Raw genomic sequence first — 17323 nt, forward strand, 5'->3', positions numbered from 1 at the left:
AGGTTGTGCTACGGAATGCCCGGGTATACGATATGAAAACTATGAAGTGCTTTTAAAAACGCTAACAAAGATTTATGACTAAAAAGTGGTTCCCTACCGACGAACATTGCAGGGTGTAAAGGTATATGTTGTCGGTAGGGTGATGGAAAATGTTGTTTTCTTAGAGTTTCTAAGTGTTTGCACTGGATTAACGTGTGAAGGACTGTTAATGCTTCACCACATCTGTCGCACAATGGTGGATCGCCACCGGACAAAAGATATGTGTGTGTCGTGTATGTGTGTCCTATCCTAAGTCTCGTTAGTATTACCTCTGTATGACGCGATTTCGATACGGGCAGCCAATGACCAAGGTATGGGTTATTAACGTGTAGTTTGTTTTGTGTGTGTGTATCCCACTTGCTCTGCCAGTATACCCTGAGGTTTCGTTTGAGAGATGGCTTAAGATCAAGGGCCGGGATTGATATGGGTGTAGTGGCAGTGCTTTTTGATCGGATGCAGCGAGCTGATCCACCCTCACGTTGCCTTGAATCTCACGGTGCCCTGGCACCCAGCACACTACAACATGTTGTTTGAGTGTGTAGAGTGTGCACAAAATGGAGTAAAGTGAGACAAAGACCGGGCTTTTTTTGTTTTTTAAGACTGTGCAGAGCCGTTACCACACTAATGGAGTCTGTATAAATTACTGCTTTTTGTATTTGTAATTGTTTGATGTGTTTAGCCGCCACAAGTATCGCATAGGCTTTCGTTGTGAAGATACTTGTGCCTGGATGTAGAGGGCCAGCATCCGAAAAGGATGGGCCGACAGCAGCGTAGGACACAAAGGAGTTAGACTTGGAGGCATCTGTAAAAAACTCAGGACGTGTGTATTTGTGTTGAAGTTCGAGGAAGTATGTTTGAATATGGGCAATAGGCGCATGCTTTGTAACTTCTAGAAAAGACACATCACAGTCTATAGTCTGCCATCGCCACGGTGGCGGCTATGCTACAGGAGCCATCAAACTGTGTTCAAGTGAGACTCCAGTTTCCTCAGCTAGACCCTTCAGGCGAACTGAGAAGGACTGCCTCATCGAAGGCTTGTTTTGAAACAGAATGGAGCTCGACAAATCATTAATAGTAGAGTATGAGGGGTGCTTCTTGTCTGCTTTCACCTTAAGGAAATAAACAAAGGACATGTAAGTTCTCTGCAGATGAAGCGACCACTCATTTGACTCAACGTAAAGGCTTTCTACGGGGCTGGTGCGAAAAGCACCCGTAGAAAGGCGGTTGCCCAAATGGTGCACGGGGTCCAACATCTTCAAATCACTTTGAGTTGCAGACTGATAAACAACGGCCCCATAATCTAAGCGGGTGCGAATGAGGCTTCGATACAGATTCATGAGGCATTGCCTATCACTACCCCAAGTAGTACGTGACAATACTTTTATAACATTCATGGCTTTTGAACATTTTGTTTTTAAATACTTGATGTGCGGTACGAAGGTCAACTTGTTGTCCAAGATTAATCCTAAGAATTTATGCTCCGTATTAACAGACAGACGTTGTTTGTTCAGTTAAATGTCGGGTTCTGAGTGCATGCCTCTCTTTCGAGAGAACAAGACACACTTGCTTTTTTGTGGGTTAAGTCGAAATCTGTTTTCATCTGCCCGTTTAGAGACCTTGTTTAAACCCAGCTGAACCTGCCGCTCACACATTGCCAAGTTGCATGACTTGAAGCCAAGCTGAACGTCGTCGACATATGTACAATAGAACATATTGCTGGGGATGGACAAGTGCAAGGAATTCATTTTGATAATAAAAAGTGTGCAACTAAGTACACCACCTTGTGGCACGCCTGTTTCCTGGACAAATGTTTGGGAGAGAACACTGCCCACACGGACACGGAATGTCTGGTTTGACAGGTAACTTTCAATTATGTGAAACATTCTTCCGCGCACACCAAGGTGAGACAGGTCTCTTAGAATTCCACAACGCCATGTTGTATCATAGGCCTTTTCGATATCGAGGAACACAGAGAGAAAATATTGTTTATGGACGAAGGCGTCTCTGATCTGTGCCTCGATACGAGCAAGGTGGTCTGTGGTGGATCTACTTTTCCGAAACCCGCACTGAAATGGGTCGAGCAGATTGTTTGTTTCAAGGATATGTACAAGTCGCCAGTTTATCATTTTTTCGAAGACATTGCACAAGCAGCTTGTAAGTGCAATAGGCCTATAACTTGAAGCTAAAGAAGGGTCCTTGCCCTCTTTCAAAATGGGAATAATTATAGCCTCTTTCCAGGAGATAGGGATAGTGCCAGAAAACCAGATAGCATTGTACAAACAGAGTAGGGTTTTTCGTGTTTCTGCTGGTAGGTTTTTTAACATTTCATACACCACACGGTCAGAACCTGGGGCAGAAGTACTGCAGGAGTTTAGAGATGTTCGGAGCTATGCTAGACTGAAACCTTGGTTATATGCCTCGTATCTAGTGGTTTTGTGTTCGAGTTTCTGCTTTTCTATTCTTGTTCTGTATTTTTGGAAAGTGCCAGTATAGTGGGACGAGCCGGATACCCGTTCAAAGTGTGCACCGAGGAAGTTTGCCTGATCTTCCAAGGTATCGCCCTGAGTGTTGACGATTGGAAGTGTGTGTACTTGTTTTCCTGCTATCCTACTGACCATGTTCCAGACTTTAGCCTCCTGTGTGTATGAATTCTTCCTAGACAAAAACTTCTGCCAGCTTTCTCTTCTGGCCTGCCAACGCGTTCTCCTACCTTGAGACTTTATTTTCTTAAAGCTCTCAAGGTTTTCCGCTGTCGGCGAGTTTCGCAGCAACCTCCATGTCCTGTTCTGTTCCTTTCGTGCATTACGACACTCTGTGTTCCACCATGAGACGTGTCGCTTGCCGGGCTGTCCAGATGTTTGTGGGATGCATTTGGCTGCTGCGTTAATAAGGAGAGCTGTGAAGTACTGCACAGCTTCATCTATGCTTAGCCCACATATGTCAGTCCAACATAACTGAGCATTGTTATGAAACTGTTTCAAGTCGGCTTTGTGTATAAGCCATTTGGGAACTCGTGAAGGACATTCGTATGATCTTTGTGTACTCAAAACAACAGGAAAATGGTCACTTCCGTTGGGATTATTTAGAACTTTCTATTGAAGTAATGATACAAGTGAAGGAGATGCGATGCTGAGATCTATGGAAGAGTAGGTTTTGTTGGAGAGGTTATAATATGTTGCCTCTTTCCTATTCAACAGACAGGCACCGGAGGAACAAAGGAACTGTTCAATGAGACGACCTCGTGCATCGCAGCGAGAATCACCCCATAGACTGCTATGAGCATTCAGGTCACCAAGGACCAAATAAGGTTCGGGTAGTTGATCTATTAAGGACTCAAATTCTAGTTTTTCAAGACGGTGGTGTGGGGGTATGTACAGAGAGCAGATGGTGACGAGCTTGTTGAAAAGAACTGCTCGAACAGCCACTGCCTCTAGTGTTGTTTGCAGTGGTAAATGTGTGCATGCTTCTTTTTGATTAACAATAATGGCTACATTGCCGGATGATGCCGCAGCATCATCTCTGTCCTTTCGGAAGAGAACATACCGACGCAAAAAATTCGTGTTTTTAGATTTCAAATGAGTTTCCTGTACACACAGCACTTTCGGCGAATATTTGCAAAAGAGCTCTTGAACATGATCGAGGTTTCTAAGGAGTCCTCTGAAGTTCCAATGTATTATTTGTGTTGGCATATTGGAGGTAACGTAGTGCTGTGTGAAAGGAAAATTGGGTGTGTCTGCTTCTTAAGCTAAGCGTTAAGACTCAAAGAACAGGGCCGTCACTGGGCCCAGTTATTGGCTTTTTATTTCTTTTGGCGTGCTCCTGGGAGCTACGCCGATCTTTCTGCACCAGGGGTACCGTGGTGTCCATTGCCTCTTCAGAGAAACTGCGGGCCCGCATTTGCGAGCTGATTTTTGGGGCTTGGGACCTCGCCTGATGAGACGAGGCCTTCATATAGGCCAACCCTGGGGTCTCCTTCACCTCGGGGGGCGAAACCTTTGGTCCTCTTGGGCTAGAGGTCGAAAGAACCTCCTTCGGTGCTGGGATACCCTGGCCGCTCTAAGAGCTTGCAGCGGCCGTGGTTGTCGCCGTGGGGACGAGTGGCAGGGCAGCCTTGGCTGTTCCCGCCGTGGGTGGGGGCATTGGCGACCACCTGGGCACACTGTGCCTGGCATGGGCAGTTACCGCAGGCCGTTGTAGTGCTGCCCCCTGTTGCACTACATCGGCGAACGATGGTTTGTTTGTGAAAAGACCAGATACTTGTTGACGGGCTTCTCGGAAAGTAATGTTTTGTGTGATTTTGATATAACAATTTCTTTTTCTTTTTCCATGTTGGACAGGTTTGGGAGTATGCGGGATGAGCACCATCGCAGTTTGCGCAGTGGACCCCATCCTCCACCTTACACTCGTCCGTAGCGTGTCCTGTGGTGGCACACTTTCCGCAGGTGAGTTGGCCGCGGCAACTCTGAGAGCCGTGACCAAAACGCTGGCATTTGAAGCAACGTCGTGGGTTGGGAATGTAGGGTCTCACATTCAACTTCAAGTATCCTGTTTCGAGATGTTCAGGCAGAGTACTGGTGAAAAATGTCACAATTATGTGTTTTGTTGGAATTTCCTTCTTATCAAGCCTAATTTTGATTCCTTGTACTTGTGTCACTTGATGGTCCTTCCAGTCCTCGAGGAGCTCATCTTCAGTCAGGTCAAGCAAGTCTTGATCAGATACAACGCCTCGGGAAGTGTTGAGTGAGCGGTGTGGTGTAATTGAGATAGGTGTGTTTCCAAACGATTCTAGTTTTGAGAGGTTTTCATACTGGCTCTGATTTTTTACCTCGAGGAAAAGATCCCCACTGGTCATTCTTGTAGCCTGGTAACCTGGTCCAAGTGTAGTGGTGAGGCATTTGGAAATAACGAAAGGCGAAATAGTTTTGGCGTTCTTTTCAGCGGTTTCACAATGGATTACATAATAGCGGGGAATGGTTTCTTTCGGTTTGCTGAAATAATTGCAAAAGTCTTCGGTGCGCCCTCTCTTCGAAAGAGGACGATCGTGCAATGGAGAGAAGAAAAAGCCATCAACTAAATATGAGTTCGGCAGCCATGCCAGCCGCCCACCATGGAGCCCAACGCGGGGACGTGACAAGTCCTAAATTTATTTGAGGCATGTCAACGTCAGCTGTACACAGCCGCTATAACCAAATATATTGTGCCCAAGACAGAGCACATACACAAGGTTAACCCTTGCCGCCAGGAAAAATTGGAAGTAAAATGAAGTGAGGAGAAGACAGAAAAGATGTAAAGTGAGAACAAAAGACGAAGATGTAGGGAGAAAGAGATAGAAAAAGGCGACTGCCGATTTCCCCTGGGTGGGTCAGCCCAGGGGTGCCGTCTACGTGAAGCCGGTGCAAAGAGGTGTGTTGCCTCTGCCGGGGGGCCTTATCGGTCCAATTACCCAGCGTCGGCTCAACCCCCAGGATCCCCTTTTCCCTGGACACGGCAAAGCGATGCACGGCTAGGCGTGGGAGGGAGTAGAAACTCCCCCGTTAGCTCGGGTCCGTGGTGTCGCTACACACCAAACGCCTACTTGCGCAGGCGCCCCTGCGGGGAGCTCGTGCAGTCAACCAGATAAAAGGAAACTTCCTATTTTGAGAGGGCCACCAAATGCCTACTCACGCATCCGTCACATAGCCTAGCAATCTCCAGGGCCTCCAATATCTCACGGGTAAGCTGGTACCGATAACGCTTGCCAACCGCACATGACCGAAAATCAGGGGCACACCCACAATCTGGGCAATGAACATCTTGGTGGCCAGACTCCGATCGAGGAAATGCAGTAAGCCTGTTCCTTGAGACGCCAATTAAAACATCGCCTAGTTAGCCCTATTTATTGTTTACCACAAGACAATAGTAAGAAATACACCATGCCATGAACGCATTAAACAAGCTTATTCTGATGCTTAGTTGGGCAGGTGGTGGTCTCCCTAGCCCCTGGGTTGATTGCCCTACCACACATGCTAGGCAGCTTCTCAAGGGCAGAAAAAACAACCTCGACGTCACATCTGCCGGCTTCTTCAGGTTGTGGGCCGCGCCATGAATGTAAGAAATCACAGCGTACTCTATAGTGCGCTCTCACTTTTTTCCAGGCCGAAAACACGTCTAGCATAGCATTGTGTGCGTTGTTCTTTTAGTTCATGTAAGCCTCTGTTTAATGAAACTGAAGTTCTGCATGTTAAACCGAACAAGACGTACAACAATAGAAATTGTTGAAGCGTGGTATATCTAGACTTGAACACACGTGTATTAGTCATCTTTCAGTATCACTGAAGGAAAAGATTGATTTGACGAATAACACGTTGTATTATGCTGCATCTGTCAAAGTTTTAACTATAGCTACGTAGCCAGTTCACCCAAGTTGACGGCAATTTTCCTTTTTTTTTTCTTTAGACCAACATGACTATAACCAAACCTAGGAACATTGCTACCAGAACAAACGTTTAACCCCTTGATTAACAACCACCCCTCTTTGCGTATTGTCTTCGTTCACGCTAGTAAAAGTTATCGTTAAAAAGTAATAAAAGTAGTATTATGCGTATTAGAGGCAACATCAATACGCCAGCAGTAGGGAGCGTGTTACTTCATTTTAAATATGCATCGATAGGTCATTTATTACGCGACGCTGGCAGCACGATGTTATGCCAGGGAGTCCAAACTAAATGTCATTGACAAGAGTGGAAGCTTGAGCTAGTTGGTGCGTAGTCATATTTGCAAGATGTTTCAGCGCACGAACAAAGGAAAAAAGGACAGGTGTGATGGTTAAGGACGTTCGTCACTATGTTTGTTGATAGCGGACGAGAAAGGATTAACATGAACTTTTTATTTCATGGCATGGGTGGAACGGCTGACGACGCACGGATACGCCACCGTGTGCAGCGCCGTTGAGTCGGACGTCGCGGCCAACTCAGCAGTCAGGGTCGCAACTCCGGAGGTCCAGGATCAGGCCACGGCTCACGATGACCACACCCGGTAGGCCTCGTCCACGAACTTGCTCCCGGCAACTGCACCCAGGCAGGAGCCGTTCGGCAGGTCTCGACCTTGGACCTTGAACAGACACACCGGAGCTCGACCTGGCCGACACGTACGGGTCTCACGTCTGGCTCAGGAACGCTGCCAGGAACTCGTCCTCTCGAGCGGCGCACCGCTTTCTCTGCCTTCCTGGCCTCAACCTTCCAGCTGTGGTGGCGGAGATGCCTGGACCAGCGCGACCTCGGACCTCGTTTCCAAGCTCTTGATCACCGCCCGGGCGTAGCAGTTCCACGTGCGGGTTCTGGCCAGCACAGCACCGTCTGTGCCGTGCTGAAATGCTGCTCGCTGCAGCTGCGCTGAAATTCTGCTCGCTACAGCTGCGGAGCGGCAGCTCACTCACCGGCGTTCCTCGCCTTGGCCAGGGCACAGCCAGGTACCCTCGAGTGCACAGCTCGTGAGCTCGTGGCCCACTTCCGAGGCTGGCGCGTCGCTCGGTGCGGCTGGGCACCGCTCGGCGATCCTCGATTCAGCCAGCAACTCCCCTGGCATCTGAATCCTCGGCCACCCTGAATCCTCGCCCGGCTCCATGGTCCTCCGTACACACGCCCGCGTCTCGCCCGGCAGAACATCTCACTCGTCCCTTGCCGAAGTGCGACCCTCTGGTGACACCGGCGCTTGATGGCATGGGTGCGACTACTGAGCAGTCCACCCGCATCGGAAACGCGATGCTCCATGCGGGGAATGGCCAGCCCGTCCAGCGAAGATCGTGCGCCGAGACGCGATGCTCGACGCAACCGTGACCATTAGCCAGGCCACGTTCATCGCTGTGTTGAACGGCTGACCCCGGAGACGCCTCGCCGAGATCCGCGATGCTCTCGGCAAGGAAGAGAACAGCAGGCCAGGCCGCGCCCCGAGATGCAGTACTCGTGCCGGCCATGCCGCCCCAGCTGGTAGTTGGACGACAGTAGCGTGGATAGCCACGTTCCCTGGCCGGAACCTGGATCGCCTGCGTCCGACGCTTCGGCCCGCTGTCTCCCGTCTGCCCCTGCTTCGGCTCGTCCCTAATGTGCGACGCTCTGGTGACACCGGCGCTTGATGGCACGGGTGCGGCTACGGAGCAGTCAACCCGCATCGGAGACGCGATGCTCTATGCGGGGAATGGCCAGCCCGTCCAGCGAACAGCTTGCGTCGAGACGCGATGCTCGGCGCAACCGTGACCATTAGCCAGGCCACGTTCATCGCTGTGCCGAACGGCTGACCGTGGAGACGCCTCACAGAGATCCGCGATGCCCTCGGCAAGGAAAAGAACAGCAGGCCAGGCCGCACCCCGAGATGCAGTACTCGTGCCGGCAATGCCGCCCCAGCTGGTGGTTAGACAGCAGCAGCGTGGACGGCCGCGTTCCCTGGCCGGAACCTGGATCGCCTGCGTCCGACGCTTTTGTCCCGTCTGCCGCTGCTTCGGCTCGTCCCCAGCCACAAAGCCCACTGCCACGTGATGGTCGCCCGTGGCCCAATCGTGGCACGCCACCTCTATGGGCCACCACAGGTCATCAGCTGATTCGCTGACACTCACGCGCACATTACACGCGCCTTGCCCCGCACTTCCGTCGTTGTCGTTTTCTTCACTCATCCCAACTTGCGGCGGCTGCATTTCCGATGGAGGCGGAAATGTTGTAGGCCCGTGTGCTCAGATTTGGGTGCACGTTAAAGAACCCCAGGTGGTCAAAATTTCCGGAGCCCTCCACTACGGCGTCTCTCATAATCATATCGTGGTTTTGGGACGTTAAACCCCACAAATCAATCAATCAATCAATCAATCATCCCAACAGGGTAGACAGAAAGAGCGCTGACTTCCAACTAACTTTATTTCACTGAGTGGCAAGAATTTATACGTCTAAAAAGGAAGATTACAGAGCATGAAGGTAAAAAGAAAGCCTAATCTACACACCAGTAACAGCACGTGTGACGGGTCCTCTATTGCCTCAAAGCCCAGCCAGGTAGTTACGTTCAGCCTGTGATAAAGCAACCGATGAAATGCTTGCGCATTTACCTCCTGGCACGTGTATTTTTTCAGCTTCCATAATTTCTCGGGTAAGCTGGTACCTGTGCCTTGCCAATATAGAGCACTAATCAAAGAGGGGGGTGCACCCACAATCTCGGCAATGAATGCCAAGATGCCCTTGTACCACATTGTGCGCATTGTTTCGGTGTTCTCGGAGGCGGTCGTTTATGCACCTGCCGGTTTGGTCGACATAGACGCACCCAAACGTCAGTGGAATCAAGTATACGACTCCCACTGCGCATGGCACGTAGCATGTCCTGTGCGCGACAGAGCACGCGGCCAAATTTGCGCGAGGTGAATTGACCCGTTTGCAAAGCTTCTGCAATTTTTCCGGTGCTGAAAAAGCATCAAGAACGTTGGCGTCTCGAGCAATGTTTTTTAGCCTGTGTAAGACTTCGTGCACGTACGGTAGTACGACTGGCCGGCTCTTTCTGACGCTGTTGCGCCTATCTGGTTTGTCGCCTCGCTTCACGACAGTGACCAGCTTTTTCGCCACTGAAACGAGTACGTGTGCAGGGTAACCGGCTTTGGTGAAGCGCTGCACTTGTTGAGCAAAGCTGCGGTGTACCATGTGGGGGCAGAACTTCTATAAGGCGTTGGCAAGGCAGAGGTTAGCAATGCCCCACTTGACCAATTTAAAGTGTGCAAGGCACAGGGACCACCTTACCCGAGAAATTATAGAAGCCGAAAAAATACACGTGCTAGGAGATAAATGCGTAAGCACTTCATCGGTTGCTTTATCACAGGCTGAACGTGATTACCTGGCTGGGCTTTGAGGCAATAGAGGACCCGTCACACGTGCTGTTACTGGTGTGTAGATTGGACTTTTTTTTCCGTCATGCTCTGTAATATTCCTTTTTAGACGTATAAATTCTTGCCACTCTGTGAAATAAAGTTAGTTGGATGTCAGCGCTCTTTCTGTCTACCCTGTCCTTTTTTCCTTTGTTCGCGCGCTGAAACATCTTGCAAATATAAATGTCATTGCTTCTACAAAGGCAACCAGGGTCAAAGCCAGCGAGCGAGCCCGGCTGACACCATTACCGTCAACAGTGTGTCTTACGCAACACGTGGCAAGCCACCTATGGGTCCAACTCCAGCCCGATGATGCAGTGGACGTCATCTAGACTGGTGCGTCTTATGCAACGCGCGATAAATCACTCGCTCATGGGTGCGATCTATCGGCGGTTCCTGATTGGAGGCTGCTGACGTAAGCTATACCAAGGGTCTTTAAAAGAACCAAGCGGGGCGACCAGAAGCAGCAGATGATAGCGGCAGAGCAGACGAGGGCGTCTGAGAGCGCCCGAAGGAATCCTGGCTTGTCGCATTTCAGTGCAAGCTCCCTAAACTGTCGGCGCCAGTGCCGAAGTTGTAATGCCTCTGTTTATACCGTACATAAATCTTGCCTAAACTCACTGTCACCTAGCCCGTTTCGTATATCAGCTCTGCGCAGTTGCAGCCGCGAGCGGAGAAACACGCGATTTTCAACAACGGTGACAGCGGCTCGTTATGAGACAACGACGCAATGAACGAAAAACAAATGTGTCTTAACGTTCACTAAAACTACATGGTGCTGCCACCTACCAATTGCTTTTTGTTCTAGAAAAGCTTTGTTTCTAAAAAATCATGATAGATGGCGCCCATATCTCACGCAGTGGCTACTCACCATTTTTTTTTTTTTTTTGCGCATAACGTCTACTTGGCGTTTTACTGCCTCTCTCTAGACAGAAGACTATCATCTTGCGACGACCTTTGCCAGCGAAGCACGCTGATACGCCACTAATTTTACGGGCGAAGCTCCTCTCAGTCTAACCTTGTCCTGTGTCAAGTGTAACGGGCAAAACAGACAGACAGGCAAACAGACGGATGGAGAGACAGACAGACAGACAGACACAGGGACGGACAGACCGACAGACAGACAAGACACACACACACACACAGACAGATGGACATATGGACAGATAGACGTACACACGAACAGGCAGATGGACGCTTCGCCCCACTTATCATCATTCACTCAACGGATATGCGGTGATTTTTGATAAACTTCCTGTAGTCTTGACCCCCACTGCCCCCTCCTACTCCTTCACTGGGTCTGCTGGCCCGCTGAAACACTTAACTATTACTCCCTATTTTTAATGAATGTAATTGCGATCTTCCATTGCGCGCTACAAGCGAACATAAAATGGCCTTCACAGTTCAAATCGATGTCTATCGGCAGGCTGATATGATAAAAAGTTACAAATTGTGCTCTTCGGTTATACATTCACCATTATTCGCTCGTTACAGATGGGTAAATATGTCACAGTATTTACAAACATGCTTAGATGTCATACAGGAACATTACCAGAAAAGAAATTCTCGTGCATGTTTAAAGCAAGACTAGTGCAAGGGAAATCAGTATCACCTTCAGCGGACGTGTTTACTTACCTGTATCGGATAGGAAAGTTTTCACGTTTCGGCTGGTATTCCAGGTGTTGTTGCTCAAGTTTCATATATTTCGTGCTTTTTTGTGCATCAGCAACAGCCAGTGCCATCTCTACTAGCGCTCAAGACTTCTGCTTTGCTGGAATGCCTTTCCGGTGAAGCTTGTTATGGAATACAAGGTAGTGGAAGCGTCTTTGAACAGGGACTGACCTCCCACCGCAAGAAAGCACCTCAGCTCTTCAGTGGCATCGGGAGCTCCCGATTCTAAGCCTTATACTACATCGGATGACTCAGAAGCCTTCATACCTGCTAAGGATCGTCGTCCAAGATGGAAGTCTCCGACAACGTCCTAAAGTGTGGACACTGTCATATAGAACAACATCGAGATCACGACTGTAGCCTACGTGCCTGTTGACATGACGGTAAGCCTCAATGCTATCTCCAAGCAGAAGCGACATGACTTTTTCTTCAACTTAGCCTGGTGTGGTTCAAGAGGTTCGTGTGATCCCACGGAAGAATATCATAGCTGTTCACACAACAGATTCGAAGACGGTAGAAACCCTACCTCGACTATCGCATCTCTGTGGTGTCAACACGCGGGCTTTTATACCCCAGGGCACGAATGTAACAGGTGGTGTTATATCAGACGTCGACAAAAAACTTCAAGATGACGTTTTGAAGAGCCTTATCCTTTGCACGCCTCCATGTAAAATGATCAGCGTCCGAAGACTAGGCTCGTCAAAGTGTGTAAAGATTGTTTTCAAGCCAGAAAAGCTTCCGAATCACATAAAGACTGGTTAAGTGCGATACCCAGTTCAACCTTTCGTACCAAGGTCCTTACAGTGTCGTAAATGACTGAAGCTTGGACATGGGCAGAGTTTCTGCACAAGTATTTTGGTTTGTGCCAAAGTCGGCGGAAAGCACAACGTAATGTTTTGCAACAGCTCGACATTTCAGTGCCCTATCTGTAATGGCAAGCACTTGGCAACTGACAAGGAATGTCCCACCCTGAAGAAAAAAATAAAGGTTCTGAAGAAAAAAGCCAAAGTTGAAGCATTGGGAGAGAAGACTCTCAACCGCAGTACGTGTCTACATGCTGTAGAAGGCAAAACTCATGTACCTACACTTCTGAAGTACAGTAATAAAAATGTACCTCAGAGGAAAGAGCAGAAGCGGAACTTCTCCCTTTCAGCAACATCGTGGCCGGCGCTTCCACAGAAAATGTCCGAGGCAGTCTCTGAAAAGATCGCTTCTCGCAAAGCGCCGGAAGTAGTTTTTACTAAGGCCCCGGCTACAGTGGAAAAGATTGCAAACAAAACGGACTCTGTCGACGACGATGCCCAGCTCATCAACCTACTTCAGATACTGATCAATCTTATTAGATCACTGATTGCCGGTCACCAGACACTAGTAGCACTAGCCGCAGAACAGCTTATGGAGGCGCTCGTCCCAGTTCTCCATGACCTTTACTAAAAACAGTATGAACAGTCGAAAGCCCCACCCCTTCATATTGTAGTGGAATGTCCGATTGTTACCTTTATAGGCGTTTTTATGTGACTACTTAATTTTTTTTGCGTGTGCTTGTCCCCCCCCCCCTTTTTTTAACTTTCCTCTCCTTTCTCCTTCTTTCTACCTTTATTTCCTCTAAGCCTTTCATTCCAAAGGAGCACGCAGGCTTTGTGCCCCCAAAGGTGGCAGTTGTGAGCCTCTTCCCTGCCTGTTTCCTCTGTCTTCGTGTTTCTCCATGTACTCAAATCAAATAAAGAAATAACAGTGAACTTTGTTATCTTGGATTTGATTTTTTCTGCGGATTTATCAATACTTTACACAAGCAAGCACTATCTCATGGCAAAGCACACATTCATATTTTTGTTCAACCTGCGCATGTCAAAGAGGTCACCCAGACTCTCAAAAGGGCCCGAGTTTGCTCATTCGTTTCGTGCTTCGTATCCTTGGCTGCCCGATAGACAACCGAAGAGAGTTTTTCACAAAAATACTTAAAGGGCAATCTGGCGCTACAGTCTATGCGAATTTATTGTCATTCGCTACCGTGAGAAAGTGGCTATTTTTTATATGTCCCGATAATCAAGTGATTGGCTGTTCAGAAAGCACTCCAGCAGGCATTGGAGCATATGAACTATGCACAATGAATTGCTCTTTCTAAATAGATGGAAGTTATAGAGCAAGAAAAGTATTATTTAATGAAATAAAATGAGAAATGTCTGTGAATTTTTGCTGCCAGCTGGTAAACAATGCAATAAATATGTATATGCAAAATTATTAAAAAATTTCTGAACATACATTTGTAAGATAAATAGAAGTGTAGATAAATAGAAATGTATGTAAGAACATACATTTGTAAGGAATAGTAAAAAAATAATAAATATCCTACAAATTTTTCAATTCATATAAACAAAGAAAATGTTAAACGAGATGCTACTTCGTTGCTCATGCAATGCGATGAAGAATTGCTTGGTTTTTCGCGTGATAAAGATGCACCTGTGCACATTCATTAACATTTTTTTGTTTTTTTACCAAAAGAGCAGGCACGTGTTTCATTACAAATGTATGCCACGATGTGACCGATATTCTCTCAATAAATTAGATGTGCAGTGAACTTAACAAGTTCGTCCAGCGTCACCTCTTTCCATGAGCCACCTTTCTTGCCACACATGTTGGTATTTTATTATATGCGTCGAAGCGTATTTATTTGTATTTTTAAGATAGTATTAAAAAAAGAATAAAATCGCGTGCAGTCCTGAAACGTCTCGCACCATTACGTGGTGCGGAGCCTAGATATCTGTACTCTAGCAGCCTTCTTGTCGTGAGGAGCACCTGAGCAGCCGACGCCAGCAGATCACGCCCCAGTGACATGTGAACCTCGCAAGTGATCACAGTAGCTCTAAGATTGGGCACAAAAATCAGCAGGTACGCACGTGTGGTGTAGAAGACTACTTCAAGCCATGAACAAAACCAACCCCTGGACGGCTGCGGATGTGTCAGAGTGACAACTACGTCGTCATCATGAGAAGTTGTACCTTTCGGGCTGTCATCCTAGTACTCAAAGCTCCGTTGTCACTCGATTAAGGTTTGTTTGCAAGATAACTTCGAGTGGCGCGTGTTTTGTAAGGCAAAGATGTGCACCCATGCGTGCGTGACGACTATACCGCTAGAGTGAAGTGGACACTGATGCAGCCCTGTGTCTGATATAACAATACAAGCAATTCCGAGGATCCGGGAAGTGGCTGAAGAGGCCACCCACCTTCACACTTTCTACATTCGGCGGATCTTCGGGGACAATCTTTTATAGAACAAATTTTCCCATGCAAGCTCGAACAACCAGTTCTCTAGTAAATAGCTAGCATAAATTTCTGACAAATATTACCACTCAGCATGGTAAGATTGTGAAGCTGACACCCTAATTTGATATTTACCTGGCAAAGTTTTTTAGATTAGTCAGCTTTACACTGTAGCGTAACCAAAAGTAGCACGCACTTCTGTTAAGTTTGCCAGCCCAGTGCATTGTCCCAAGAACACACGTACATTGGCTCACGCAAAGTCTGTCAAAATCTCTAGGTTGCGAATTCGAGCATATTCAAACTGAAAGTTTAGTGACTGACTGCTAGAAAGTTCTGGGTGCATGCAAAACAAACTGGACATGCCACAATTTACGTTTGAAAGCGTCCATTATTGGTGAACAATTTAAATAGGCGTGTTTATGAAAGAGTTGAGAAACGCAGTTCCCACACAGGGAATGACGGTATGTGTTTCTGTAAGGCTTGTGTTGGCTAGTGTTGAGTGAAACTTCAGCACAAGAGTGAATATGACTGCGCAAGCAAACCTTTTCCAAAACGAAAAGTTTTACCAGTGGGACCGTTTGAGAATCTGATAGAAGATGGGAACTTTGTTTAGGTTCAGAAATTACCGGCATTCGCCGGTCATTTCCAAACCTAAACAAAGTTACAATCTTGTTGACAAAAAAGTTCACGTAAGTACATTCTTTTCTTAGTTCATGCAACTTATAAATTCAATTCAAGTTGGTCCTGTACCTTGTTTCTGGCATTGCCAAGCCGTCCTCGGTGACTGAAGAGCACACGAGGCTTCAGAAATTTATCACGGAATAAAAATAAGTAATGAACAACATGCACCGTAAAGGCTTCTCTGATAAGCGACAGGTTACGTCTTCGTGCTCAACAAAACATGGTGGTCGAGCTTACAAGATTGTCGCGAGATGGCACTGTGCTTTTTTATGATCATCTGAACGTACTGTCATTTAATCAGTCATCGAAAGTGACTGGAGAGGGAAAGTGCCGCATTCCTTTTTTCTTCATCTCTGCACTCGGTGTGTCCCCCCCCCCCCCTTCCAAAAAAAAAAGAACAGTCCAGCTCGCACGCCTCGCTCATGTCTCTGAGCACACGTGGTGGTTTAGATAAATACACCGATATATGCCAATGTGTATGACGAGAAGCATTTCTACGACAAATATGAATGACAGGTGGTTTATTGAAGATCGTGGCATGCTTAACATGTAAAACATGTGCTACATGCCGCGCTCATGGTTGGCTCACAGTAGGATAGGTAGCTTTGTATTTACCAAAATTTGTATTTTGAGGAATGAGCGTACCACGAACACGAATGAAAGGTGTGAAGACGAAAATCACCACGTGAATTTTATGTACACCATGATTTACACGTCATGAATAGTGCACTCGCGGTCAGTTCATTATTTTGATATACGCAAATATCGGTATGGCCCAATGTTACTAAATGAAGAACATAAAACATAGGTTGTAACAAACAAAAATTTTATGAAACGGTGTATTTATGCTAAGAAATAAGGCAAGAAAAGATGACCTGTATTTTGTCACCACTTATTATTCATGTGCGTCATACAGCCTCCTCCCGCAATACCAATCTCTCGTACTTACCAAGCTAGTGAAATGGCCGCGAGCGCACCATTAGTGGGGCATACGAACATGAAAAAGCCTGCCATTATTTTAATCTCACCGCATCTCCTCCACGTTCGTTTTATAATCACGCGGCACAATAGCAGTTTTGATGTACATCTGCATATAGAACTGGCCGTTAGTACACTATGAGCGCAGCGCTCCGCTCAATCGGCACATGATATACATGTTGTGATTTTCTGATTGCAACTGTTATTTGTGTTCGTCAGACACTCACATCATGCACCCGGAATTCGATCCTGCGTTCTTTAGTTTACCAGTTGAGTGCCGTAACCATTAGACCAACACGGCGGATTACATGCATGTTACGACTTTCATAATTTTATGATTCATGTCCTGCCATTTAAATTAACCATGCAATAATGTCTAGAGGTAGGCGATAGAAAATAGATAGATAGATAGATAGATAGACAGACAGATAGATAGATAGATAGATTCTTCAAACGTGCAGAAGTTCATTAAGAAATAAGTAACATTAAACAAAAATTGGCTAATTCCGCGTACAGTGGAAATTAATTATATGCGAAGCGCGAAAGCGGGGATTGATATGTCGATTTAAAATCAGCACAACGTTACGAGGCGGACGTAAATTAGACCGTACATGACTTCTATGCCATGATTATCACGTTTGCGCCAGGTGTTTGCGTTCGTCGTTAATTCACATCCCGTAATACCAAATTTGGTATATGATTGATTGATATGTACCGTTTAACGTCCCAAAACCACCATATGATTAAAAAAATTTGGTATATGGGCAGCCAGCGAAATGGTCGAGAGCATGCCATGAGCATGAAATGTATTCATGTTTTGCATGAC

The 17323-nt window shown here is 47.0% G+C and overlaps 1 long non-coding RNA gene across 1 annotated transcript in view; it reads left to right on the top strand.

The window, feature by feature from the left end:
* The first annotated feature begins 3115 nt into the window (after window positions 1–3115).
* Window positions 3116–17323, top strand: part of LOC142814701 (uncharacterized) — an 87708-nt gene continuing 73500 nt past the window's right edge. The window contains exons 1-2 of the long non-coding RNA XR_012895032.1: window positions 3116–3346; window positions 4377–4481. This is a non-coding gene — a long non-coding RNA (uncharacterized LOC142814701). The remainder of the gene's footprint in view (window positions 3347–4376; window positions 4482–17323) is intronic.

This window comes from Rhipicephalus microplus, chromosome 4 (assembly GCF_043290135.1).
Source record: "Rhipicephalus microplus isolate Deutch F79 chromosome 4, USDA_Rmic, whole genome shotgun sequence".
Lineage (NCBI taxonomy): Eukaryota > Metazoa > Arthropoda > Arachnida > Ixodida > Ixodidae > Rhipicephalus > Rhipicephalus microplus.